The sequence below is a fragment of the Astatotilapia calliptera genome, chromosome 18, assembly GCF_900246225.1.
Source record: "Astatotilapia calliptera chromosome 18, fAstCal1.2, whole genome shotgun sequence".
NCBI lineage: Eukaryota > Metazoa > Chordata > Actinopteri > Cichliformes > Cichlidae > Astatotilapia > Astatotilapia calliptera.
Window position 1 is genome coordinate 30,784,666 of NC_039319.1, and position 26,740 is coordinate 30,811,405.

General features: G+C 43.4%; 1 protein-coding gene across 1 annotated transcript in view; it reads left to right on the top strand.

Annotated features, from left to right (window-relative positions):
* Nucleotides 1-26,740, top strand: part of LOC113010984 (protein FAM151A) — a 509,869-nt gene that overhangs the window by 160,626 nt on the left and 322,503 nt on the right. The gene's annotated exons all lie outside the window — the stretch shown is intronic.

Sequence of the window (26,740 nt, forward strand, 5' to 3'; positions counted from 1 at the left end):
GAGAGGGGGGAGAGAGAGGGGGAGGGAGAGAGGGAGAGAGAGAGAGCTGCGCATCGCAATGGAAGCAAAACAGTAAAAGAGTGAATTCATGACGATGTTTATGTGAAGCGTTTGGATCTTCTTTTGCTGCTGATTCGGTCAATATTGTTTGGAGAGAGATCAAACTAACAGCTTTAGAATCAGCGCATAAAGGGCGTGAACACAAAGCGCGGACCCGGATCAGCGAGCTGTCGGCTTTCAGCCCCGACTGTGAGAAAGGCGACATCTAACTGATTCTGATCCGCGGGTCGCGCTGTGTGTTTAAGTCTATGTGCAGAATCCCTGTACCTGCTCTCATTTACTGTTTGGTGGTTCTTGAAATTTTGTGAGATGTCACCAGAGATTCTGGCATTTCGGACAAAATAAATTTATATTAAAAAATCGATTCAGGATTTTAATGAATCGATTTTACGTTATCCAAGCCAGAATCGATTTTAATCGATGAATCGATTATAAAAACCCACCCCTAGTTACTACCACACACCAAATCCGGTCGTTGGTACTTGCTGGCTTGTGTAGCCACCAGGTAACAAAAGCTCAACACTGCCCCCTAGCATCCTGGAGCACTTCTGTTTTCTTTTGTACGTGTTTTGGAGTTTTCACATGTTTTGGAGTTTGTGCGTGTTTTGGAGTTTGTGCGTGTTTTGGAGTTTGTACGTGTTTTGGAGTTTGTACGTGTTTTGGAGTTTGTACGTGCTTCAGGGTTTGTACGTGCTTCAGGGTTCGTACGTGATTTGAAGTTTATGTGCTTTGTCTGTAGGGGCCACCGTAAATGTACTTTTATTTATTCACTCCACATAAAATGTAATAAATAAATAATATAATACCAAAATCAACTATTCACATTTCAACTTTTAACTATTTAAATTTTCATCTTTTTCCTTTTAAACAAATTTAAAGTGAAACAACACAAAACACTGCAAACCACAACACAATTAAATATAAATTATAATATGAAAACAAAAAGAAGATGCACATTCTCTGTCATATGGGCCTGCATGAATAAACTTTCTGAATCCTTTATCATCTGCAACTGAAAATAGTTGTGGATGATCACTATACCTTTCTAATGTGACGTTGTTGTCCCTGGCTCTTTCTCTCTCTCCCTCCTGATCTGTTCCCGTGCTACTGAGTGTAACTACCGCCCCTCCCCCCTCTTCCCAGCGTAAGGCACAATAAGGCTATCTGGGAAGGCTCGCATGCTGAGTGGAGCAGAAAAAAAGTGCGAGAGAGAGAGAGAGAAAAACAAAACAAAACACGGCTCCCAATAAGGAGCCAGCTCGCGTCGTTCATGTCAAAGATCCGGCTCTAATGGTGTGTTCACACCGAACGCGATGGACGCGAATCGAGCGTCAGGTTTACATGTAAAGTCAATGGAAAGGCGCGATGACACGCGATTGCGGGTCCCGCGAAAATTCGGAAGCAGATTTGCGTCGTGAAAACGCCAAAACGCGTGAAACGCGCGTCAGTGTAGCGCGTCTGGTGCGTTTGACTCGCGAATAAAACCACGCGCATGAGTTTTTGTGTTGCATTTTGTGCATACGCGCGTTTCGCGTCTACCGCTCGAGTTGGAAAAAGCTGAACTCCAGCATCAAATCGCGCCGCGACAACCAATCAGGAGCCTGGTGACGTGGCTGTGACCTAGGTCAAAGGGGCAGATCCAGCCAAAGCCTTTAATCCGGTTGTTCAGTGATGACGTGATGAATCCTACTTCCGGGTCTAAAGTAGTCTGCGTTTAATATGGTTTTTGTGTTGTTAACATGTTTAATGTTTTGTATTTTCTTCTATTTGATCTCAAAAAGCTCCTAAAACAGTCAGTGATCACTGTTGACCTCCCTCGGCTTTTATTACCACTAATCATTTATTTAAGCTCAGTTTTTAAAACCTTAGGATGTAACTACAGCCCAGCCCATGCAGCAGTATATTAATGACTAACCTCGTATTGTGGATGGATTATCTCAGTTGTTCTCCTGGCTGAAGTTTGGTCCTTTTACAGCATCCTGCCATGCGATTACATTTGTTTCTGACCACCAGAACACTAGGGATGGGTACCGGTGTCATGGCACCGGTTCTGACATAAACGGTAGTAACCAGACCGAAAAGCAGCGCACATTTCGGTGCTTTATTTCGGTGCTTTTTTTTCCTGAGCTGTGATACACTTCTAGCCAATCATTTTATGTTTCCGAGGATAGTAGGCGGGGCCAGGTACGTACGTTCTGTTAGAGCAGAGCTACAGATTAAAAATGTCCAAGGCGAAGCGGTCAAAAGTCTGGCTGTACTTCACAGCAAAATATGCAAACTCAGCAGCAACAAGTGCTTTAAGCTGATACTGTGATACTGTCAAAGGAGGTAACACCAAGAATCCGATTAAACAGCTGGCGACGCATAGCGTTTTTTTTAAAAGCCGAGAAATGCGCCGTATTTGATAGCTTGCTGCGAGACCTCACACCGTGCACGTCGGGTGGGTTGCCAGTTATCGGACCCGGAGCAACATCCCCCAAAAACCCGAAGAATAGAGTCCTGACCCCTAGCCCTGCCAGTGTAGCAGAAATGATGATGGATGATGATGGCAGCAGCAGCCATTCTTCTCTGCATGAGTAGCTTCATGTTGTTCGTGTGTAATTTACGTTGAGTAGGCTAACCATGTTATTATATTAATGCATGTAAGGTGAACTAGCAAACATCATCATAGCTACATGCGGCTGTCTTCTTGTTTGATGGCAGATACTCCCTTCACCCTGGCCAAAAAGGCTAAAATGACCAAAGAAAAAGTGGGAAACAGCTAAACATGAGAGGTTTTGGACAAAGTTTGTGTTTTTTCCATTGTTTAAGCACTGCTTCCAGCCAAGAGTGATGCCATATATGCCACATAGCTGCAGAAAAGGCACACATTGTTATCTTTTTACAAAAAAAACCAGCTGAACATGAGAGGTTTTTGGACCAATTTTGTGTTCTCCATTCTTTAAGCACCGGTTCGAGCACCGTTTAAGCACCGGCACCGTTTCAAAAGTACCGATTTGGCACCGGTATCGGATAAAACCTAAACGATACCCATCCCTAGAGAACACTCACGTTAACTTTTATCGAGTGGAAAAAAAGTTAGCTTGTTTATATTATGCTAACATAGCTGTGTCGCTAGCGGTCACGTAGCACATCATTATATACCAGCTAGCCCAACTTCAGTAACCCTACAAACGTCACTGCTGTTTAGTTTTCTGTCTTCATTTATGTTGGAAGTGATAACAGAGCTGTACGTTTGAATTTGTTTCCAAAACCCCGCAGTCAGGACATGCTATATTGTATTTAGATAGAAGCTAGCGAGCTAACTCCCTGCTAACTTCTAACTGCGTTAAATGTCATAAATTCCGTTTTCATGGATGCCTGGATGTTAAACTCAATTGTTACACCTGGTAGAGCAGAACGCTGATCATTTTATTAAAGATGAAAGACTTTAGACAGTTTTTCAACTCTCAGTAATGCCACAGTGATCGTTTGATATATGGACCTGCAGCGGAGTTTAGACCCAGACACGGCTAGTGACGTCAGACTGAACAACCGGATACTTCGATGGAGGGGAAGGCTAATCAATGCGGTAGCAAACAACTTGGAGCTGTACGACACCAGCTGCTTTCAGTACCGAGACAGGAATAAAAAGGACCGAGCTTGGAGGAAGATATGTGAAGAGATCGGGCAACCTGGTAAGTTCATTCATTTCTCTTTTGAAAGTTTTTACTGACCCGGGGAAGCCGCACAAAAGCTAGCAAGCCACCGCTATTTTCCCACTGACGTACAAATACCGTTCTGCTTCTATGCATGTTGTCATTTAGGAATATATTTTATTGTTTATTAATAAACAGCACACAGTGGTCCCGCTGTTCATCCGTCACTGCTTCGCTTTTTTGCTGATTTTTTTATTGCACAGTACAGCATTGCATTCTGCAGCCTGTGATTGCCAAATCTCCTCCGTGCTGTGTCTCCTGCGCTTGCCTAATTTATCACGTTTGGTTTTGATAACCATCACGTCCAATAGAAAAAACAGCACAAAAACACCCATAACTATGACCCTCATTCGGAAATAGACACCTGCACCGCGAGGGGAAAAGGCGCACGAAAGTGGCGGGCAGATGAAGACAAAACGCGGCATAATAATACTTTTATGTTTTGCAATCTACAAAGGTTTGCACTTTGAGAATCAATTGTGAGAACTGTGACCAATGTTCATGTGTGTGGGAAAAACAGTGTATAAAATGCGTGACCAGGGGCTAGTTATTCTGAGAACCCCTGCTGCAATAAATGAGGGACCACTGTCTACTCTACGATTATTATATTCAACCTGTTAACATTTAATACTGTATTGATAATAATAATAATAATAATAATAATAATAATAATAATAATAATAATACATTTTATTTGAGGGCGCCTTTCAGAAACCCAAGGTCACCTTACAAAAAACACAATTAATAAAAGGAACAATAGTCATAAAATACATAAAATAAGTTAAAATTACAAAACAGAGCGTGACAACAGATAAAATCAGCATTAAAGCGAATAAGCCAGTTTAAACAGATGTGTTTTGAGCTGTGTCTTAAATACGGAGAGGGAGTCAATATTTCTTAGTGCAGGAGGAAGAGAGTTCCAGAGCCGAGGAGCAGAGCGACTGAAAGCTCTGCTCCCCATAGTAATAAGGTGTGAGGACGGAACAGTAAGATGAATAGCAGATGATGATCTGAGAGTGCGGGAGACAGTGGTGATATGGAGCAGCTCACACAAATATGAAGGAGCAGATTTATGGATACACTTGTATGCAAGAAGTAAGATTTTAAAATTTATCCTGGCTTCTACGGGCAACCAGTGAAGCTGCTGAAGAACTGGGGTAATATGAGCACTTAACGGAGTGCAAGTTATGACCCGAGCTGCAGAATTTTGAAGATGTTGAAGTTTATGAAGGGACTTTTTAGGGAGACCAAATAGGAGGGAATTACAGTAATCAATACGGGATGTAATAAGACTATGGACAAGGATGGCAGCAGCATGGGGAGTAAGGAAGGGACGGAGTCGGTGAATATTACGTAAATGGAAGTAAGCAGACCGTGTTATGTAATTAATGTGAGACTGGAATGAAAGAGTATTATCAAGTATGACACCCAAACTCTTAACCTGAGGGGAGGGAAGGGTGGGAGAATTTTCAACGTTAATGGAAAAGCTGTGGGATTTGGTTAAGATAGATGGTGAACCAACAAGTAAAACTTCAGTTTTATTACTGTTAAGTTTGAGGAAATTGGAGGAGAACCAGGATCTAATCTCAATAAGACAGTCTGAGAGGGAGGTAGGTGGGAGGGATGAATTGGGTTTAGAAGAAAGGTAGAGCTGGGTGTCATCGGCATAACAGTGAAAATTTATATTATATTTTCGGAATATATAACCAAGAGGAAGCATATAAATAATGAATGAAAGAGGCCCCAATACTGAACCCTGGGGCACACCAGCAGAAACAGGATAGAGAGCTGAAGAATGGGATTTAAGTTGGATAAACTGAGTGCGGTCTGAGAGATAGGAGGTGAACCAGGTAAGTGGGGTATGACTAATACCAATGGAAGCTCACCGGTTCAGGAGAATATTGTGAGAAATGGTATCAAACGCCGCACTAAGATCAAGAAGGATGAGAATGGATAGGAGACCAGAGTCAGCTGCCATCAGAAGGTCATTGGTAATCCTTAACAGGGCAGTTTCTGTGCTATGATTGGGGCGGAAACCAGATTGAAATTGTTCAAAATTCAAAATTCAAATTCAAATTTTTATTTGTCACGTACACAGTCATACACAGTACGATATGTAGTGAAATGCTTGGACAACTGCTCGTGACCTAAAGAAAACAAAAAAGGAAAAGGCTATGAATAAGATAGGAAATAAATATGAAAAATTAAAAAGGGTAAATTTAACTAGGAAGGAATAAAATATAAATTAAGGTTAAAAATGAAATAACTGTACAACACAAATTAGAATGAAGGGTAAATTTAACTGGGAAGAATAAGATAAAGATAAAATATATAAATTAAAGTTGAAAATAAAATAACTGTACAACAAAATACACAATATAGAACTATATAAGAATGTATGAAGAAATATAAATAAATATATACACAATAACAGCAGCTGTACAAGTATTAACCGGAAATGAAGAATATAGTGACCAGTGTTGTGCAAAACCAAAGTCCAGAAAGTCCAGTGTGTGTGTGTAAGAACCATATGTGTGGGTCAGTACTGTGTGGTGGTGTGATTGAGAGACCGTATCGCCTGCGGGAAGAAGCTCCTCCTCAGTCTCTCTGTGTTGGTCTTCAGGGAGCAGAATCGCTTTCCTGACCTCAACAGAGAGAACAGTCTGTTGTTGGGATGGCTGAGGTCCTTCACGATCTTCCTGGCCTTGGTCCAGCACCGCCTGCTGTAGATTGAGTGCAGGTCAGGGAGCTCGGAGCGGATGGTGCGCTCAGCTGATCGCACAACCCTCTGTAGAGCTCGTCTGTCCTGCATGGTGCTGTTCCCGAACCAGGTTAAGATGTTTCCCGTCAGGATGCTCTCTATGGTGCACGAGTAAAAGTTCCTGAGCACCTTGGAGGGCAGTTGGAAGTCTCTCAAGCGTCTGAGGTGGTAGAGACGCTGTCGGGCCTTTTTCACCACGGTGTTGATGTGACAGGACCATGACAGGTCCTGCGTGATGTGAACTCCGAGGTATTTGAAGCTGTCCACTCTCTCCACTGGGCACTCGTTGATGACGGGGGTCTGGTAGTTCCTCTCCTGCTTAGTGCTGAAGTCCACTATCAGCTCCTTTGTCTTACTGACGTTTAGAAGGAGGTTGTTCCTCTGGCACCAGTTCTCCAGATTCCTAATCTCCTTCAGGTAGGCCGTCTCGTTGTTATCCGAGATCAGGCCCACCACGACGGTGTCGTCAGCAAACTTGATGATGGTGGTGGAGCTGGTAGTGGCCACACAGTCATATGTGTACAAAGAGTACAGCAGGGGGCTCAGAACACACCCCTGGGGGGCTCCAGTGCTGAGAGTGGTGGAGGCTGAGACATGTCCGCCCATCCTTACTGCCTGTGGTCTGCCAGTTAGGAAGTTGGAGATCCACTGACACATAGATGAGCTGAGTCCCAGATGCTCCAGCTTGGTGGTGAGTGTGGAGGGAATTATGGTGTTAAATGCAGAGCTGTAGTCTATGAAGAGCATTTTAACATAATTCCCCCTTCTAGTGTCCAAGTGAGTGAGTGATGTGTGGAGGAGATGAGAGATGGCATCGTCTGTGGAACGATTTGGACGGTAAGCGAACTGTAGTGGGTCCAGTGTGTCTGGTAGTGAAGAAATGATGAAGTCTCTGACCAGGCGTTCAAAGCACTTCATCACTACTGAGGTGAGGGCTACAGGGCGATAGTCATTGAGAGAAGCAGGGTGGGGTTTCTTCGGGACAGGAACAATGATGGACTCTTTGAAGCATGTGGGGATCACCGACTGAGATAAAGAGATGTTGAATATCTCAGTGAACACAGGAGCTAGCTGGTATGCGCAGTCTCTTAGGATACGACCTGGGATGCCGTCTGGTCCTGCTGCTTTCCTGGTGTTCACTCTCTTGAAGGCTCTCCTTACTTCATGCTCGGAGATGACGAGCACGTTTCCAGTGCTGGCAGTATCTTCCTGTCTGCAGCCGTTAGCGCAGACATTATGGTCATTGAGATGTGAATGAAGCTGGGCGGCGACAACTTTTTCAAGAATTTTTGAAATAAAGGGGAGATTTGATATAGGGCGAAGATTATCAAAGTTATTGGGGTCTGCACCAGGCTTTTTGAGAGTTGGAATAACAGAAGCCTTTTTCAGTGCTTCAGGAACAATCCCAGTGTTCAGGGAGGAATGAATAATATTGGTTATGAGAGGAGCTAAAGAGGGAAGACAGGCTTTAACTAACACAGTAGGGAGAGGGTCAAGTTGACAGGTGGATGGCTTAGATTTTTTAATGAGATTAGATACATCAGTTATGGAGGGAAGAGTAAAGCTTGAAAATAGCTGACAGGAAGACAGTGGGGGAACCAGGAAGTCTACTTCAGAGTCAGGAGCTCCTAAGGAGTTAAGTTGACGGTGAATGTCTGAGATTTTACAAGTGAAAAAAGAGATAAGAGAATTGCAAAAATCAACAGAATACATGTGGGGGGGCAATGTGTCTGGAGGTTTTGTAATTTTACTGAACAATGAATAGAGGGACCTGGAGTTACCTTCATTAGAACTAATTAAACCAGAGTAGTAAGCAGATTTGGCTGAGGCAATGCAGTCCTTATAGAACAAAACATGATCATTGTGCATTTCTTTATGTACAGTAAGTCCGGTTTTCTTGAATAGACGTTCGAGTTGGCGTCCTTTAGCTTTAAGGTGACGCAGGTCGGAGGTAAACCATGGAGCTGAACGGGAAAATGAGACAGTTCGATGTTTAAGGGGAGCAAATATGTTAAGAAGGTTATGAAGGTTGACATTATAATGACAAACGAGTTCATGAGGGGTTGAGGAGCAGTGGATAGATGGAAGGTCGTGGACGGCAGATGAAAAAACAGCTGGGTTGATATTACTAATTTTCCTAAAAGTGATATTACGAGAGATACAGGTTTTGGAAGCAGTTATGTTTGCATCAAAAGAAATAAACATATGATCAGACTGGGGAAACAATGTGGCTTTACAATGGGTGGGGGTAATGCCAGAACAACAGACCAAATCCAGGATATGACCATTAGAATGGGTAGGAAATTTTATGTACTGTAGAAGCCCAAAACTTTCCAGGCAGGAGGTAAAATCTCTGGAAAGAGGGATTTTATTATTGTCCATATGAATATTGAAGTCACCAGCAATGATCAGATTTGGAGAAAGTACAGAGAAATGAGTGAGAAGAGCAGAAAATTCATTTAAAAACTCCTTGTTTGGCTTAGGTGGCCGATAAACAGTACATATGATGGTGGGGGTAGATCCAGGGAGCTGTAGTGCAGTGTATTCAAATGAATGGGAGGGAGGGGCAGAGACAGGGAGCACTTTCCAGTGCCTTCGGTGAATTATCGCGAGACCTCCGCCCCTCCCCGAGATGCGAGGTTGACAGGTGTAAACAAACTCAGATGGAGTGGAGTCGTTGAGAGAAACAAAGTCATTAGGCAGTTGCCATGTTTCAGTTAAACAAAGAAAGTCCAACTTACGATCACAGAGGAGATCATGGACGAGATGTCCCTTACCAGTGAGAGAGCGGATGTTTAATAGAGCCAACTGATTCTGCAGCAGAGCATCCCCAGTCCCTGAGCTCCTGCTGCTGCACCCACAGATATGTACAGCAAGCACTGATACCTTTTTAGTCGGTGGGATTGCCTTGTGATCACCTTTACTAAATATCTACAACCAATCTGATTATATCCTGTTTTTGTTTTTTTCGATGTTGAAATTAAAATCTAGTAGCAGCCTTCTCATTTCTTTGTGTTTTGTGCTGTTTTACAGGCCCACAGGGGAGGACGGCTCCAAGGCAGCTGAGGGACGGGTCCCAGGACGGTCCATCGGCGGTGGAGCTGGCCATCCTGGAGTCCCTGAAGAGGCCACACCAGTCTCCAATGGAGCATTTCCTCCTCAGCCTTGTTCCTGCTCTGGAGAGCAGCTGGTCCTTTTTATTCCTGTCTCTCTGTAAATTCTTATATTTTATATATTTATGTTTAATGTTTTTCTGTTTGAGAATTTTAATATTATTTCAAATATATTTTTATAATGACTAATGTCTCAGTTCTACTACACAGCAAATGTTGGCACACGACTTGACACATGTAGAATTTATTTCATATTATATACTAATGACAAAATATACTGATACAGTGGGATGCAAAAGTTTGGGCAACCTTGTTAATAGACATTATTTTCCTGTATAAATCGTTGGTTGTTACAATAAAAAATGTCAGTTAAATATCATACAGGAGACACACACAGTGATATTTGAGAAGTGAAAAGAAGTTTACTGGATTTACAAAAAGTGTGCAATAATTGTTTAAACAAAATCAAGCAGGTGCATAAATTTGGGCACCACAAAAAATAAATGAAATAAATATTTAGTGTATATCAATGTGTGTGTCTCCTATATGATATGTGGGGTGCCTTTGTCTGGACGTGCTTCCCATCCAGAGCTGCACAGCACAGAGGGAAGTTCCAGCGCTCCTGGAATCCCTCTGTGATGGACCGCCAGTCTCCAGGTGAAGGCACAGCCATGAAGTCGTCCACTAGACAGTCCCAGATGGCCGTCGCTACCTGGGGGGTGATCTGGCTCACCGTGGACACACCGACTCTGAAACTGAACGCGATGGTCCTGAAGGAGTCCCCGGTGACAAGGAACCTGGACAAAATTGTTCAAAATCAGTATTATGTGTACTGCAGTTACAAAATACATTATTCAAATTCCAAAATACTTTTGTGATGTCAGATTTAAATTACAAAACATGAATCTTACATAAAACATTTTGTAATTATAAGGATAATTACAAAATGTATATTAGATAATATCTAAAACAGTTGTGTTTTGTTTTAACTTTAACATATCATAATTTGATTGGTAGCAACTTTCACAACTACAGTGAGCCAATCACTCATAATTCCTAAACATGTCAATCAGGTAGGAATGAAGTAAGACATTAATAGAAATAAAGAGTTGTATGTTGACATGTAGCCCTTTCCTTGCTTAAATCATTAATATTTTTGAAAAATTAATCTGTGATAAAACAGCTTATCAAGATAGAACCATGTAACTAGAGATGAACCAAACTGTTCAGTTTTATCTAACTGTGTTTTAATAAAGGCTGTGACCCCTGCTATAGAGTCTGACAGCTGCAGGGATTATATACAAATATTCAACTATCCCAGAATTAAACCAGGTCTAAATAAAAAGGAGTGAGTATCACTACAAAGGTTAACTCAGTGGTCCTAATGCTACAGTTTGATATCAGCAAACACCGAGCGCATACATTGATGTGACACCACAGCCATGCTATCATCGCAAACACTGATAACAGCATAAATCGAATTAAATCGGGACTTGATGAGACCTTCTGAGTATCGCTAGAAATATTATAAACAGTCGTCTCTGTACCACAGTTTGCTATCAGTAAACACCGACAGCATTCACTGTTAGCATTGCACATCCATGTTAGCAGTGTATAACTGGATGGATTAGCATATTAGCACAGGTATCAATAAAGGACTACCGTATTAAATACTTTTACTAACCTCAGGCAGATGGACAGGCGCTCTGCAGGTGGGATTGAGCGCCTGTAATTGGTGTCTAGGCGGGCGATGCTGGGACCGACGAGGGGAAGCAGGTCCTCAAACTGGCCGACGGTGATAGCGCTGGAATCGGCCGTCATCCAGGCACAGCTCCTGGAGCAAATGGTGAAACTCACCAAACTGCTCATGCCTCTGGAGGACCTGATGGACCCAGGTACGGCGAGGACGTCTTTTACGCTGCTGCTCTGCTCTCCACAGTACATAGAGAAGGGAGACTCTCTCTTCAAGTGCTAGCTCGACAGCTGCCATCTTGCAAAGATACCGGTCTGGCACAACTCCCTCCCACATTTCCGGTTCACACGCACGATGGATCTTTCTTGGACACGCGTTGAGACGCGAATGTGCACGCGTCAAATTAGGGGCGTTTGGGGCGTTTTGTTCGCGTCCATCGCGTTCGGTGTGAACACACCGTAAGAGCCATTTCATTCGCGACTGACCCATCACTACAATACATGTTTTAAACTCTCTACTTTGATAAATAATGTGTTCCCGAGGAATCTCTCCGAGGCCATTGTGACATGCTTCCTCTTGTCTCAGTCTCTTGTCTCAGTCCTCTGTTGTTCCTCTGGTGTTAATTATATGTGCATTTGGGTCCTCCACATCAGCGGTCCCCAACCTTTTTTGCGCCACGGTTACAGTACCAGCCCGTGGCACGGGGGTTGGGGACCACTGCTCTACATTACAATTGATGTGCTTATCTCACAGACCTTGACAGGTTATAGATTTTCAGCCTAAGCTAAGGAAAGCCAATGAAAAAAACCCACAAAGACTACCAGAGGTACAGAAAAACCAAGAGACCTTGAAAGGGTTAAGGCCATTGTAATACTGTCACTGAGTGTACAATAGATTCAAAGGTGTGTGTGTGTGTGTGTGTGTGTGTGTGTGTGTGTGTGTGTGTGTGTGTGTGTGTGTGTGTGTGTGTTCATGAATGAGAAAATCTGTTCCACAGTAAATCTGTTATCCCCACAGATGGTTCCTGATGAGCTAAAGACAACAGCCAAAAAAAGCCAAGGACGGTACACTTCATGACACACACACACACACACACACACACACACACACACACACACACACACACACACACACACACACACACACTGTTTTTATTAGCATAATTAGAGCTGTAACACTGTTACATGTGACAAATGTTTAACTTAAGTTATTAGTTTATGTTCATTTTGACAATATTTGGGCCAGAGAATTGCAGAAAATATACACTCAACATCATCCTAGAAAGGATCAGAGTTACGGTGTTCAAAAAACTGTCCATCACCACTGATGACACTGCTGTTGTACACCCTGGAGACAACCCTTTACAGCTGATGTTATTAGTAGTTTTCTATTGAAAGATTTCTCAATTCTTCTTGGGTGTCAGCCAGCTACTCTACTGCAAATCCCTCCTCGCTGGAGTCTCACTGCCTACTACTTTAAGGTTAGTCCAGACTTCTGGTGTTTGTCCAGTCACCTGGTATCATGAAATTTTCCATTAAAGGCATGACAGTTTATTTGTTTGAACATAGAAGAACAAAGTTTTTGCATGGCATTTTGCACCCTGAACAATGCCCTAACCTCTACCTTGACCTTATCCTTAACCTAAGGAGCTTGTATTTGAAATATGTAGTGGTAAGTGGTAAAATACAATGAGGGTTTCTACAGGCAAAAACATGGCTGTGGTATGGGCTCCCCAGTGTCACCAATTGTAGCCAACCTTTACATGGAGGAAGTGGAAAGAAAGGCTCTTGGCTCTTTTAAAGGGAGAGTACCCAGCCACTGGTACAGATAGGTGGACGACACCTGGGTCAAAATTAAAACACAAGTGGAATCCTTCACTGCGCACATTAACGCTGTGGATAAAAACGTCAAGTTCACCAGGGAAGACACAAAGGACGACTGTTTGCCTTTCCTGGACTGCGCTGTGCACATTGAAGAGAATGGCAACCTCAACATCGAAGTTTACCGGAAGCCCACACACGGACCAGTACCTCCTCTTTGACTCCCATCACCCTCTGGAACACAAACTTGGAGTAATTAGGACCCTACACCACCGGACAGAACGTGTTCCCTCTAAGCCTGAAGGGAAAAAGAAGAAACACACACATGTAAAGGAAGCACTCAAAATATGCAGTTATCCTAATTGGGCATTTATATAGTCAGCAAAGATGCACAGAAAAGAAGATCAGACACCAGCGAGGGAGAATAAGAAAGACAAACGCAACAACATTGTCATCCCCTATGTAGCCGGTGTATCAGAGAAACTCAGGAGAGTTTTCTCCAATCACGACATCCCAGTGTACTTCAGACCCAGCAACACACTCAGACAAAAACTGGTTCACCCGAAAGACAAAACTCCAAAACACAAACTTAACAATGTAGTGTATGCTGTACAGTGGTGCGAGGAATGCCCGGACCTTGCTGCACGTCTTGATTTGCGGCTGCTTTACAACAGTCGACTGTGGTAGTACACTCTAGTGGGAGGGGCTACGAGCTCACATGGCTTGTAGCTGTGCCGGAGAGCAATCTCAGGTGAGCTATTTATATCTGCAGTAGCCTTAAAGGACTATTGTTTGTTCTCTTGCCAGTGGACTACTTTTCTTCCGGTTGTAGAAGAACTGACACACGTCCGCATTCAGTGCTATAGACTTTCTTTATTTTGCTGGCCAGCTATCATGATTGTTTTCTCACAGACAATACAAAGACATTTTAGTTATTGCCAAATAGACCCTCTCTGATCACGGACTGAGGAAGTTGAAGTAGCTGTGCCGGAGAGCAATCTCGGGTGAGCTAGTCGGGAATATTTACATCTGAGAAAAGACTCTCTCAGTAATATATTCACATATATTGATGCAAATATTTCTTTTTTTCCTCTTTTCTTCTTCTCTTGGTTTACATTGCATTCCAAGGGACTGTAAGTTGTTCAAGTTGTAAACATTTGCACTTAGAGTTTGTTAAGTTTTATTTGATGTATCAGTGTCAAGCTGATGTCTAAGAGGGTGTGGTAGGGACATATGCGCTGCAGTCCAATTCTTTAAAGCATTAAATAAATTGTCCTCTGTTGTTATCCACATTGTTTCGATCATTCTTTGGTGAGTGGACATATTGGTTACATTTCTGTTATGCTAACATAGCTGTGTAGCTAGCGATCACATAGCACATCATTATATACCAGCTAGCCCAACTTCAGTAACCCTACAAACGTCACTGCTGTTTAGTTTTCTGTCTTCATTTATGTTAGAGGTGATACCAATGCTGTGTGTTTTAATTTATTCAGAAATCTGTCAGTCAGAACATGCTATATCATGTTTAGGTGGAAACCAGCGTGCTAACTTCCTGCTAACTTCTAACTCCGTTAAATGTAATACATTCTGTTTACATGGATGCCTGGATGTTAAACTTAATTGTTACACCTGGTAAAGCAGCAGCGCTGATCATTTTATTAAAGATGAAAGAATTTACACAGTTTTTAACTTTCAGTGATGCCGCAGATTTTGTTTAACTTTGGGACCTGAAGCAGAGTTTTGCCCCAAAAATGGCTAATGGAGTCAGACATAAAGACCAGAAAGGGCAGTTAGGGCAGTAGACTTCCTGGCTAATAATGATACAGACCAATACAGCAAGAAAACGAGTAGGATTCATTACAGAAAGAAAAGACCATAAATAGCAATCCTTAAACCAGGGGTGCCCAATCCCGGTCCTCGAGAGCTACCGTCCTGCAGCTTTTAGATGCATCCTTGTTCCCACACACCCGAATCAAATGAATGGCTTGTTATCAGGCCTTTGCCAAACATGATGGCATGCTGAAGAGGTAATCAAACCATTTTATTCAGCTGTGTTGGAGTAGGGATGCATCTAAAAGCTGCAGGATAGTAGCTCTTGAGGACTGGGATTGGGCAGCTCTGCCTTAAACAATTAACATTATATTACAAATCACATATAACAACATCTGCAGTGGCCACCGCAAACTAACCAGATTGTGGATTGAACCAAGAACTTTCTTGCTGTTAGACAAGAGCACTAACCACCACGCCAACAAGCTGTCAATCCAGGATTAACAAAAGTAGGAAAGCTAGGAAAGTCGTCCTTCATGGCCCACCATATCCCAGAATTCCTAGCACGGCCCAGCCAATTCCAGTTTCCAACAATGGTGGCTGGTTTTTAATAACACTCTTATTGCTCTTTCTTTCTTTCTTTCTGGGTCACAAAATGAACTTTTAACATATTTTCGAGCGAGAATGTAGCTGTGTAAACTTCAAATATCTGCACGGTTTATCAAGACATCACATATTTGTAAGAGTGCTCCGATGTTGTCGGAGATGACTGTTACTCGCCAGCTCGATAGCTACTCTGGAGCTCGAGGGTAACTAGAGCCACCAAGAAAAGCAAACTCCTGGTACATCATTTTAAGATGACCACGGTCTTTCGCTACTCAGGTTAAATATATAAATACTCAGGTAATATATAAGTCACTTACATAAACTAAAAATGTTGTTGATTGGCTGTTTCTATGTTTTATTTGTCCCTGAGTAAATTGGTATGGCTGAGATTAGATTAGATTAGATAAAGTCAAACTTTTAAATACACTTAGTCATTGAGGGCTAGCAGGAGGGACTATGCGCTTACCTGCTGCTCCTTGGCAGGTAGCTCCATGCCCTCCTGGGTTTTAATTGCACCTTAGAACACATATGCATCAACACTACAATGAGCGGGTGGAGGGAGGTTTGGAGTCTTCTCCCACCCCCATTCTCTGCGGCCTGCTGGAGCAGGAGGGCTAGTAGGAGGAGTTGGCCGTCCGACTGCGGTCTGGGGTGTGGGGCCTCCCTGCTACTGCGGAGTCGGGGTGGTCTGCCTCTCCCCACCGCAGGGAAAAGGGTAACACCACCTGGGTCTGGGTGCAATTCCCCCCTCCAGGGGCAAGGGTACCTAGACCCGGTTCGTAGAGTACGCTTGGGGAGTGTGATCGTGTGTACAGCGTCTCTTTATGTCTGTCTCCACGTTGGTTGAGTGTGGAGTGAGTGCATATGAGAGCATGAGGGTGGGAATGGATGTTTGTGTCTGTGTGTGCCTGTATGTCTGTGTCTATATGTCAGGTTGGGTATCAGACGCCACCTCTCTGGGGACACCTCAGGCCCTCCAAGGTTTGGAGGCCTATCTCCACCCACCACCACTTCCCCTGCCGGTGGCGGACTCCCTCAGGTGTCGGTGTGTTGGTGGTTCTTTGTGTCTGGGGGTGGGCGTCCGGGTACACACCGGCTCACTCCTTGGCGGCCGCTTGTCGGGGCCTGGGGCCTGGGGCTCGCTCGGGCCCCTTTGGAGGTGGGGTGCCCCCGGCCTCTCGGCCTGGGGCTCGGTCACTCAGGCACAGCTGGGGGCCGGCGGAGCTCACGGGCGCGTCACTGCAACTCCCCCTGACTTCTGCTCCGCGGCTGCTGGGCGAGCCCTCATCTGGGACTCTCCTCAGCTCTTACTGGGACAGTGGCGCGGCTGCCCCTCTGTTGGTCTTCCATGGTCTCTTGTGTTCTGGGGGCCTCTGGATGTCTGGAGTTTTGATCTCCTCCATACCCGCTTCACACCCTGGAGGACGGGGCTGTGGCCCCCCCACACTCCCTAGCAGATCATTACATGGAGAAGCCTTTGGAATGCAAGCATGCTGATCCACACAGGTATGCACACATGGGTATTCACAGACGCGGACTAAAGCTTTCTTGGCTGCTGCCTCAAAGCACACTGTGTGCTGTCTATCTTGCGTGCTGCACAATATCGTTTATTATTTAGTAAATATTGATATCTATGACTTGCTAGTTTATTGTGATGGTGCTTTGTTTTCTCTATTATTATGTTGCTCTTTGTTGTTTGCTGTCTCCTCTGTTTGTTTTTTTTGTTTTTTTTGTTTTTTTTCTCCATACAGGTGACCCAGGAGTTCTTTTTTTTTTTCTCTCTCTTCCCCCCCCTTCTCACCGTCTCTTCTCCCCTTTGGTTTTCTTTCTTTCTCTCCCCCTCTTTCTCTCATTCATTCCCCCTGTCCTATTTATTAAAAAAAAAAAAAAAAAATGACAAAGGATGAACTGAAGCTCTGCCATCACGTAATGTCGCATACTGCTGTTTCTGATGTCATTTAAAAAAAAAAAAAAAAAAAAAAGATAAAGTCAAACTTTATTAAGTATAGGCATTCTGTGGCTCGTTGGTCTAGGCGTATAATTCTCGCTTATGGTGCAAGAGGTCCTTGCTTCAAATCCCCGACGAGCCCCCTAAACATGACGAGCTTTCAGCTTCATGGAATCCTTTGGCAAGTTACATTGCTTCTGGGGCATTGTGCTATCACCATGGAAACTCTAAAGATCGAGCTGAGTCAAGTTAAGCCAAGCTACACTGTAAAAAAGATCCGTATATTTAACAGTGAAAGACAGTAAAAACACAACAGGAAAAACCTGTTAACTATAAAACAGTTTAAAACTGTTGATTTGATGTGAAATTGCCGTAAATAAAGAAATGTAAAAAAACCGTAATATGTACATTATTTCTCTGAAAAAAATACATAAACCTACTGTAAATCACTCTTGCATAGTTTTTTTAACGGAAGATTCCAATAAAGTTTAGAACAGGCAAACACAATTTTTTTTACATTTATTTATTGAAAAAAATACAGGTTTTAATTACTGAATGTAAGCATGGTTGTGCTGGTAATGGATACATGCTGTAATATGACTTTGTGATTTTTGCATTAATTTCACATAATAATAATAATGGATTAGATAGCGGTTTTCAAGAAGCCCAAAGCACTTTACATTAAATCCATTCTTGATTCATAGCACATTTAATACAGCATATTCATATAACAGGTACATATGTCCCAAGATCTTTATACTAGAAATGTATTAGGGCAATTTTTGGATGTAGTTTTTGTAAAGAATATGGGATGTAGCTGTTAAATCTACATTCTGTTGAACTCAATAAACCATGAGTTTAAAATGTAAAAGCTAACAACTACTTGAGAGACCTACAGCTAATGATAGACATACTATATTATTGAGTGAATTCATATAATCCCAAAAGTGTTAAAACAATAATCTGTTGTCTGTTCTATTTATTCATAGTTAATTATCATATGAAGAAAAAAGATTTTAAAAGCACCTCCTCCCAAAACTAGGCGTTTTCCCCTGACGTTTAGAGCACCGTTTCACATCAAGGCGCCTGATTTCAAACGGGCCAATCAGCGCACTGCGTCAGGCTCCACCGCAGATAACGTCTGTACAGCTCCACACAAGTTTTGCTTTGGACTAACGCTGTGTTCACACCGAACGCGATGGACGCGAATAAAACGCCCCAAACGCCCCTAATTTGACGCGTGTACATTCGCGTCTCAACGCGTGTCCAAGAAAAATCCATCGCGCGTCAAAATATCATATTTTGACGCGCGTGAACCGGAAATGTGGGAGGAATGTGGGAGGGAGTTGTGCCAGACTGGTATCTTTGCAAGATGGCAGCTATCGAGCTAGCGCTTGAAGAGAGAGTCTCCCTTCTCTATGTACTGTGGAGAGCAGAGCAGCGGCGTAAAAGACGTCCTCGCCGTACCTGGGTCCATCAGGTCCTCCAGAGGCATGAGCAGTTTGGTGAGTTTCACCACTTGCTCCAGGAGCTGCGCCTGGATGACGGCCGATTCCAGCGCTATCACCGTCGGCCAGTTTGAGGACCTGCTTTCCCTCGTCGGTCCCAGCATCGCCCGCTTAAACACCAACTACAGGCGCTCAATCCCACCTGCAGAGCGCCTGTCCGTCTGCCTGAGGTTAGTAAAACTATTTAATACGGTAGTCCTTTATTGATATCTGTGCTAATATGCTAATCCATCCTGTTATACACTGCTAACATGGATGTGCTATGCTAACAGTGAATGCTCTCGGTGTTTACTGAAAGCAAACTGTGGTACAAAGACGACTGTTTATAATATTTCTAGTGATACTCAGAAGCTCTCATCAAGTCCCGATTTAATTCGATTTATGCTGTTATCAGTGTTTGCATGATAGCATGGCTGTGGTGTCACATCAATGTATGCGCTCGGTGTTTGCTGATATCAAACTGTAACATTAGCACCACTGAGTTAACCTTGTAGTGATACTCACTCCTTTTTATTTAGACCTGGTTTAATTCTGGGATAGTTGAATATTTGTATATAATCCCTGCAGCTGTCAGACTCTATAGCAGGGGTCACAGCCTTTATTAAAACAGAGTTAGATAAAACTGAACAGTTTGGTTCATCTCTAGTTACATGGTTCTATCTTGATAAGCTGTCTTATCACAGATTAATTTCTCAAAAATATTAATGATTTAAGCAAGGAAAGGGCTACATGTCAACATACAACTCTTTATTTCTATTAATGTCTTACTTCATTCCTACCTGATTGACATGTTTAGGAATTATGAGTGATTGGCTCACTGTAGTGAAAGTTGCTACCAATCAAATTATGATATGTTAAAGTTAAAACAAAACACAACTGTTTTAGATATTATCTAATATACATTTTGTAATTATCCTTATAATTACAAAATGTTTTATGTAAGATTTAAGTTTTGTGATTTATATCTGACATCACAAAAGTATTTTGGAATTTGAATAATGTATTTTGTAACTGCAGTACACATAATACTGATTTTGAACAATTTTGTCCAGGTTCCTTGTCACCGGGGACTCCTTCAGGACCATCGCGTTCAGTTTCAGAGTCGGTGTGTCCACGGTGAGCCAGATCACCCCCCAGGCAGCGACGTCCATCTGGGACTGTCTAGTGGACGACTTCATGGCTGTGCCTTCACCTGGAGACTGGCGCTCCATCACAGAGGGATTCCAGGAGCGCTGGAACTTTCCTCTGTGCTGTGCAGCTCTGGATGGGAAGCACATCCAGACAAAGGCACCCCATATATCATATAGGAGACACACACATTGATATACACTAAATATTCATTTCATTTCTTTTTTGTGGTGCCCAAATTGATGCACCTGCTTGATTTTGTTTAAACAATTATTGCACACTTTCTGTAAATCCAGTAAACTTCTTTTCACTTCTCAAATATCACTGTGTGTGTCTCCTGTATGATATTTAACTGACATTTTTTATTGTAACAACCAACGATTTATACAGGACAATGATGGCTATTAACAAGGTTGCCCAAACTTCTGCATCCCACTGTATCAGTATATTTTGTCATTAGTATAATATGAAATAAATTCTACATGTGTCAAGTTGTGTGCCAACATTTGCTGTGTAGTAGAACTGAGACATTAGTCATTATAAACATTTATTTGAAATAATATTAAAAGTCTCAAACAGAAAAACATTAAACATAAATATATAAAATATAAGAATTTACAGAGAGACAGGAATAAAAAGGACCAGCTGCTCTCCAGAGCAGGAACAAGGCTGAGGAGGAAATGCTCCATTGGAGACTGGTGTGGCCTCTTCAGGGACTCCAGGATGGCCAGCTCCACCGCCGATGGACCGTCCTGGGACCCGTCCCTCATCTGCCTCGGAGCCGTCCTCCTCTGTGGGCCTGTAAAACAGCACAAAACACAAAGAAATGAGAAGGCTGCTACTAGATTTTAATTTCAACATTGAAAAAAGAACAAAAACAATAACAGGATATAATCAGATTGGTTGTAGATATTTAGTAAAGGTGATCACAAGGGAATCCCACCGACTAAAAAGGTATCAGTGCTTGCTGTACATATCTGTGGGTGCAGCAGCAGGAGCTCAGGGACTGGGGATGCTCTGCTGCAGAATCAGTTGGTTCTATCAATACAGTATTAAATGTTAACAGGTTGGATATAATAATCGTAGAGACCCCAGACATAAGCACCACAACTTCACTACGTCTCCGTGCTTTTTCAGGAAGGATTCCTAAGCCAAGTAGTGAAGCAGATTTTGAATCATGGCGCTCCCAAATTGATCTACTGCTTGCCGACCCCAGTTTGTCAGCTCTATACGTCGCCAGGCGTATTATAGAGAGCCTGTTGTCACCTGCTGCTGATTTAGTTAAAGGTCTAAGTCCCAACACATTGCCTTCAGTCATACTAAGTGTACTTGACTCCGCTTTTGGAACAGTTCAAGATGGTGAAGAATTGTATGCTCATACTTAAACATTCTTCAAAATCCAGGTGAACGACCATCCGCTTACCTCCAAAGATTGCAGCTAACCCTCCACTGTTGTAAAGCAAGGAGGACTTGCAGCTGCTGACATGAATAAGCATCTGCTGAAGCAGTTTTGTCGTGGGTGTTGGGATAACACCATACTAACCAAACTACAATTAGAACAGCAAAAGGACAACCCACCACCTTTCTCTGACTTGTTGTTGTCGTTACGGACAGAAGAAGACAGACAAATTGCTAAGGAGTCACTTATGAAGAAATACATCGGTTCATCAAAAACAAAAGCTAACATCCAATCCCAAAGTACTTGTTCTTGTGGGCACTCTACAGCCAATGAAGAGCTAAAAGAAATGAAAAAACAACTCCAAACCCTCCAACAGCAAATGTCCCAACTTTTGTCCCAAAAACGTCCAACCGAGTCAAAGTTTAAGCCACGACAAACCAAATCCAGTCATTCTTCACCTCAGTCAAATACCAGACCCAAGCCATGGTACTGTTTTAACTGTGGAGAAGATGCCCATGTTTCTTCCATCTGCAACAACAGAGCAAACTCCAGTCTTGTTGAACAGAAAAAGAGCCAATTAAGAAAAAAACAGCAAGAGTGGGACGCTAGAAATACTTCATCTTTAAACTAGAAGGAGTTTCTGTGGTGGGACACACAGGAGCTGCGTGCACGAACAGTCCCAGAAACCACAACAAATTTCCATTGTTGCCAAAAGGGCTTGTGGGGACAAAAGCACAGGCCAAATTCAAATCAAAGGCAACCATTTCAACTGTCTTCTTGATTCTGGCTCTCAGGTTACTACGATTCCTTTTTCCTTCTATAATACTTACCTTTCAGACCATCCAATCAAACCACTGGATGATCTGTTGGAAGTAGAAGGAGCAAATGGACAAGCCGTACCTTACCTGGGATACATTGAGATTAACATGACGTTCCCAGCTAATTTTCTTGGTTCATCCATTAATGTTGATACACTTGCGCTTGTCGTGCCTGACGTCCAGCAATCACCCCCAATGATACTTGTTGGTACCAACACTCTTGACGTTGCGTACAGCAAACACTGTGATACCCTCTCTGAGCAGTCATTCCTGCCATCTGGTTCTGGTTACATTGCAGTTTATAAAATCCTCCAGTGTCGCCACATCCAGAATTCAAATGACCAGTATGCTCCTGTAATCTTAAAGTCAGACCAACCGCATACGATTACTGCCGGCCAAACCACTGTCCTTGAGGGATGCCTGGTCACAAGGCTATTCCAAGGTGAGAAAGCAGTTATTCTGGAACACCCCACCTCCAGTTCTCTGCCTGGTGGACTCCTAGTAAAAACCTGCCTTGTGGACTTACCTAAACGTCGGCCATATTCTCTGCCTGTTGTAGTGAGTAATGAGTCCGACCATGAAATCCACATTCCAGCTCGAGCTATTATTGCAGAAATCAGCGCCTTCCAAGAGGTCATTTCCAAAGAGCAACCCACCCAGTATTCAGACCGACCTATAGAGTCGTTACCTCCATCTCAACCCATACAACTTTGGAGATTCCCCCTTAACTCCAGACTGGAAAGAACGCATTGTTCAAAAACTCAACACTATTCCTGAAGTATTTGCCAAACACGATCTGGATTTCGGCAGGACCAACAAAGTTAAACACCAAATCAAATTGTCCGATCCAACTCCTTTCAAGCAAAGACCACGACCAATTCACCCTCAAGATCTTGATGCTGTCAGGAAGCACCTGCAAGAACTTCTTGACTCTGGCGTCATCAGAGAATCTGACTCACCATTTGCCTCTCCAATTGTGGTTGCACGCAAAAAGAACGGCAATTAACGTCTTTGTATTGACTACCGCAAACTCAATTTGCAAACAATCAAATGCTTATGCTCTGCCTAAACTGGAAGACACCTTCTCCGCACTTGCAGGATCAAAGTGGTTCACGGTGCTAGACCTCAAGTCGGGTTACTACCAAATCGAAATGGAGGAGAAGGATAAGGCAAAGACTGCCTTTGTCTGCCCAGTAGGATTTTGGGAATTTAATCGGATGCCACAAGGGATTAACCAACGCACCAAGCACTTTCCAACGGCTGATGGAAAAATGCATGGGAGAATTAAATCTAAAAGAAGTCTTGGTTTTCATTGACGATCTCATTGTCTTTGCACAACTCTTGAGGAACATGAAGCTCGCCTGATGAAAGTTCTCACCAGACTCAAAGATTTTGGCTTGAAGCTCTCACTTGAGAAATGCATGTTCTTCCAGACATCGGTGAAGTATCTGGGCCATGTAGTGTCCCAGGCTGGTGTTGAAACTGATCTGGACAAGATTTCCACACTCACTTCTTGGCCAGTGCCAAAAAACTTGAAGGAATTAAGATCTTTCCTTGGTTTTGCTGGGTACTACAGACGTTTTGTCCAGGGATATTCGGCCATTGTCAAGCCGTTACATGAACTCACTGCTGGTTATCCACCTTCTCAGAGGAAACTGAGACGAACTGTAAAGCCAGAGAATTACCTCAACCCCAAAGAGCCATTTGGAGGACGATGGACGCAAATGTGTCAACAAGCTTTTGAGTCCATTATTGACAAGCTCACTTCTGCCCCAGTTCTGGCATTTGCTGATCCCCAGAAAACCATACACACTCCACACTGATGCCAGTGCCACAGGTCTTGGTGCGGTGCTGTATCAAGAGCAGGATGGAAAAAACAGAGCTGTAGCATATGCCAGCAGAGGCCTTTCCCGGAGCGAGTCAAAGTATCCCGCCCACAAATTGGAGTTTCTTGCTTTGAAGTGGGCGGTGACTGAAAAATTCCACGACTACCTTTATGGTGCTCAGTTTACAGTTGTGACAGACAGCAACCCATTAACATACCTCTTATCATCAGCAAAACTTGACGCTACCGGTTACAGATGGCTTTCAGCTTTGTCCACTTTCACCTTCAAATTAATCTACAGAGCAGGAAAGCATAACTCGGATGCTGATGGTTTGTCTCGCCGACCTCATGGTGAACTGTCTGATGATCCTCTGTCACAGAAAGAACGTGAGCGAATCTGGAGATTTGCATGGCAACATCTCAATGAACCAGATTATGTCTCTATTGACCAGCATACCATCAAAGCAGTTTGTGACCGTCATCTGATGTACAGTTCAAGCACGGATCCTGATCTTGCTCTGGTGTTATCCATGTCTGTCAATGTCGACAGTCTGCCTGACAGTTTCACGGACGACATCCAGTTCACCTCCATGGTACTCCCCCAAATCTCAACAGCTGACCTTGCAGCCAAACAACGCCTTGACCCTGTCATCCGGCATGTCATAGCTCAGGTTGAACGAGGCGAGTCACCACCGCCATTCCTGAGGGAAGAACTTCCCGATCTACCTCTATTACTGCGAGAAGTAAATAAACTGGAGCTCCATAACACCCTCTCGTCAGGAAGAGACAAGTGGGAAGTGACTTCGCATACCAGCTAGTGCTACCTGAGGAATATCGACCAGTTGTACTCAACCACCTACATGATCAAATGGGTCACATGGGAATTGACAGAAACGCTGGACTTGGTCCGTTCCCGGTTTTATTGGCCTAAGATGACAAGTGATGTGGTCAATAAAATAAGACAGTGCGAAAGATGCGTGAGACGTAAATCCCCATCTGAACGAGCCGCACCTCTGGTCAATATCAAAACCTCTCATCCCATGGAACTGGTGTGCATGGATTTTCTCTCTGTGGAACCAGATCGTGGAGTCAAAGACATACTTGTCATAACTGACCATTTCACAAAATATGCCATTGCTGTGCCAACAAAAACCAGAAAGCCAGGACTGTTGCCAAATGTTTATGGACAACTTTCTTGTGCATTATGGTATCCCAGAACGTTTGCACAGTGACCAAGGCCCTGACTTTGAATCCAGAATCATCCGAGAGCTTTGTGAAATGGCTGGGATCCACAAAATAAGAACCACTCCATACCATCCAAGAGGCAATCCTGTTGAACGGTTTAACCGAACATTACTGGATATGCTAGGAACACTCACAGCTCAACAAAATCCATTGGAAAGATTTTGTAAAACCCCTGGTGCATGCATACAATTGCACAAGGAACGATGTTACAGGTTTTTCACCATATGAGCTTATGTTTGGCCGCCAACCTCGCTTACCGGTGGACTTGGCCTTTGGACTACCCCTTGCCAAAGAAGGATCAACATCCCACACACAATATGTGGACAAACTAAAGTCCCACCTAGAAGAAAGTTACAAGCTGGCCATCGAAAACTCAGAAAAGGTGATGAAACGTAACAAAAACAGATTTGATAAAAATGTCACTGCATCACAGCTGAATGTTGGAGACAGAGTTCTTGTGAGGAACGTGCGGCTAAGAGGCAAACACAAGCTTGCAGATAAATGGGAGTCATCTGTGTACATTGTAGTGAAGAAAGCCGGCACTCTTCCTGTGTATACAGTTCGACCCGAAGGCCAAGACAAGCCCCTGAGAACTTTACATCGAGACCTCCTACTGCCCTGTGGGTATTTACCACCTGAAAAGGAAATGCTTACTAAGCAGAAGAGGAAAATGCCTGTCTTACCCGTGTCTCCTGTACGTGCTGATGATGCTGATAACAATGATGAAGAGGAACTAATTTCATACCTACCTGTTCCCTTCTCTGCTGAACCTGTCACCTTCACAACAAACCATCGACTTACCCAATACTCCGCAACCTGTGCCACTTATCAACCAGCCCGATGTCCCTGTAGTATTGGCTACAGAGGAAGAGAATGCTATCCTCTCAGAGGAACCTGTACCTGCTGAAGAGGAACAAGTTATTGCTAGCGGAACCGTGGAAGCTGGCTTTGAGCCAGTTGATCTTGTCGAAACTTCTCACGATGAAGAAAGTCTGTCTTCTGATTCGGAAGCATCCAGAAGTAACTTGTCACAACACTCACCTACTGAATCAGAGCCTCTCAGTCCTGAGGCAGAACCACCTTTGAGGCATTCAACCCGCACCAGGAATCCTCCTGATCGGCTGCAATACATCAAGCCTGGTAAGCCTCTGTTAAAGAGCGTTCAGACCTTCCTGCATGGGTTAAGTTCTGTCTTCTCTCTTCGCTCTTCAAGACGATGAAGAAAGGAGACGATGCCTTCACACCTCAGCCAACCAGTCATTCGCTGCCAGCCTAGTCCATGTACGAGGACGTCCATGAGATTAGGGGGGGAGAGTGTAACTAACGGTAACTTTTCTTCTTCTGC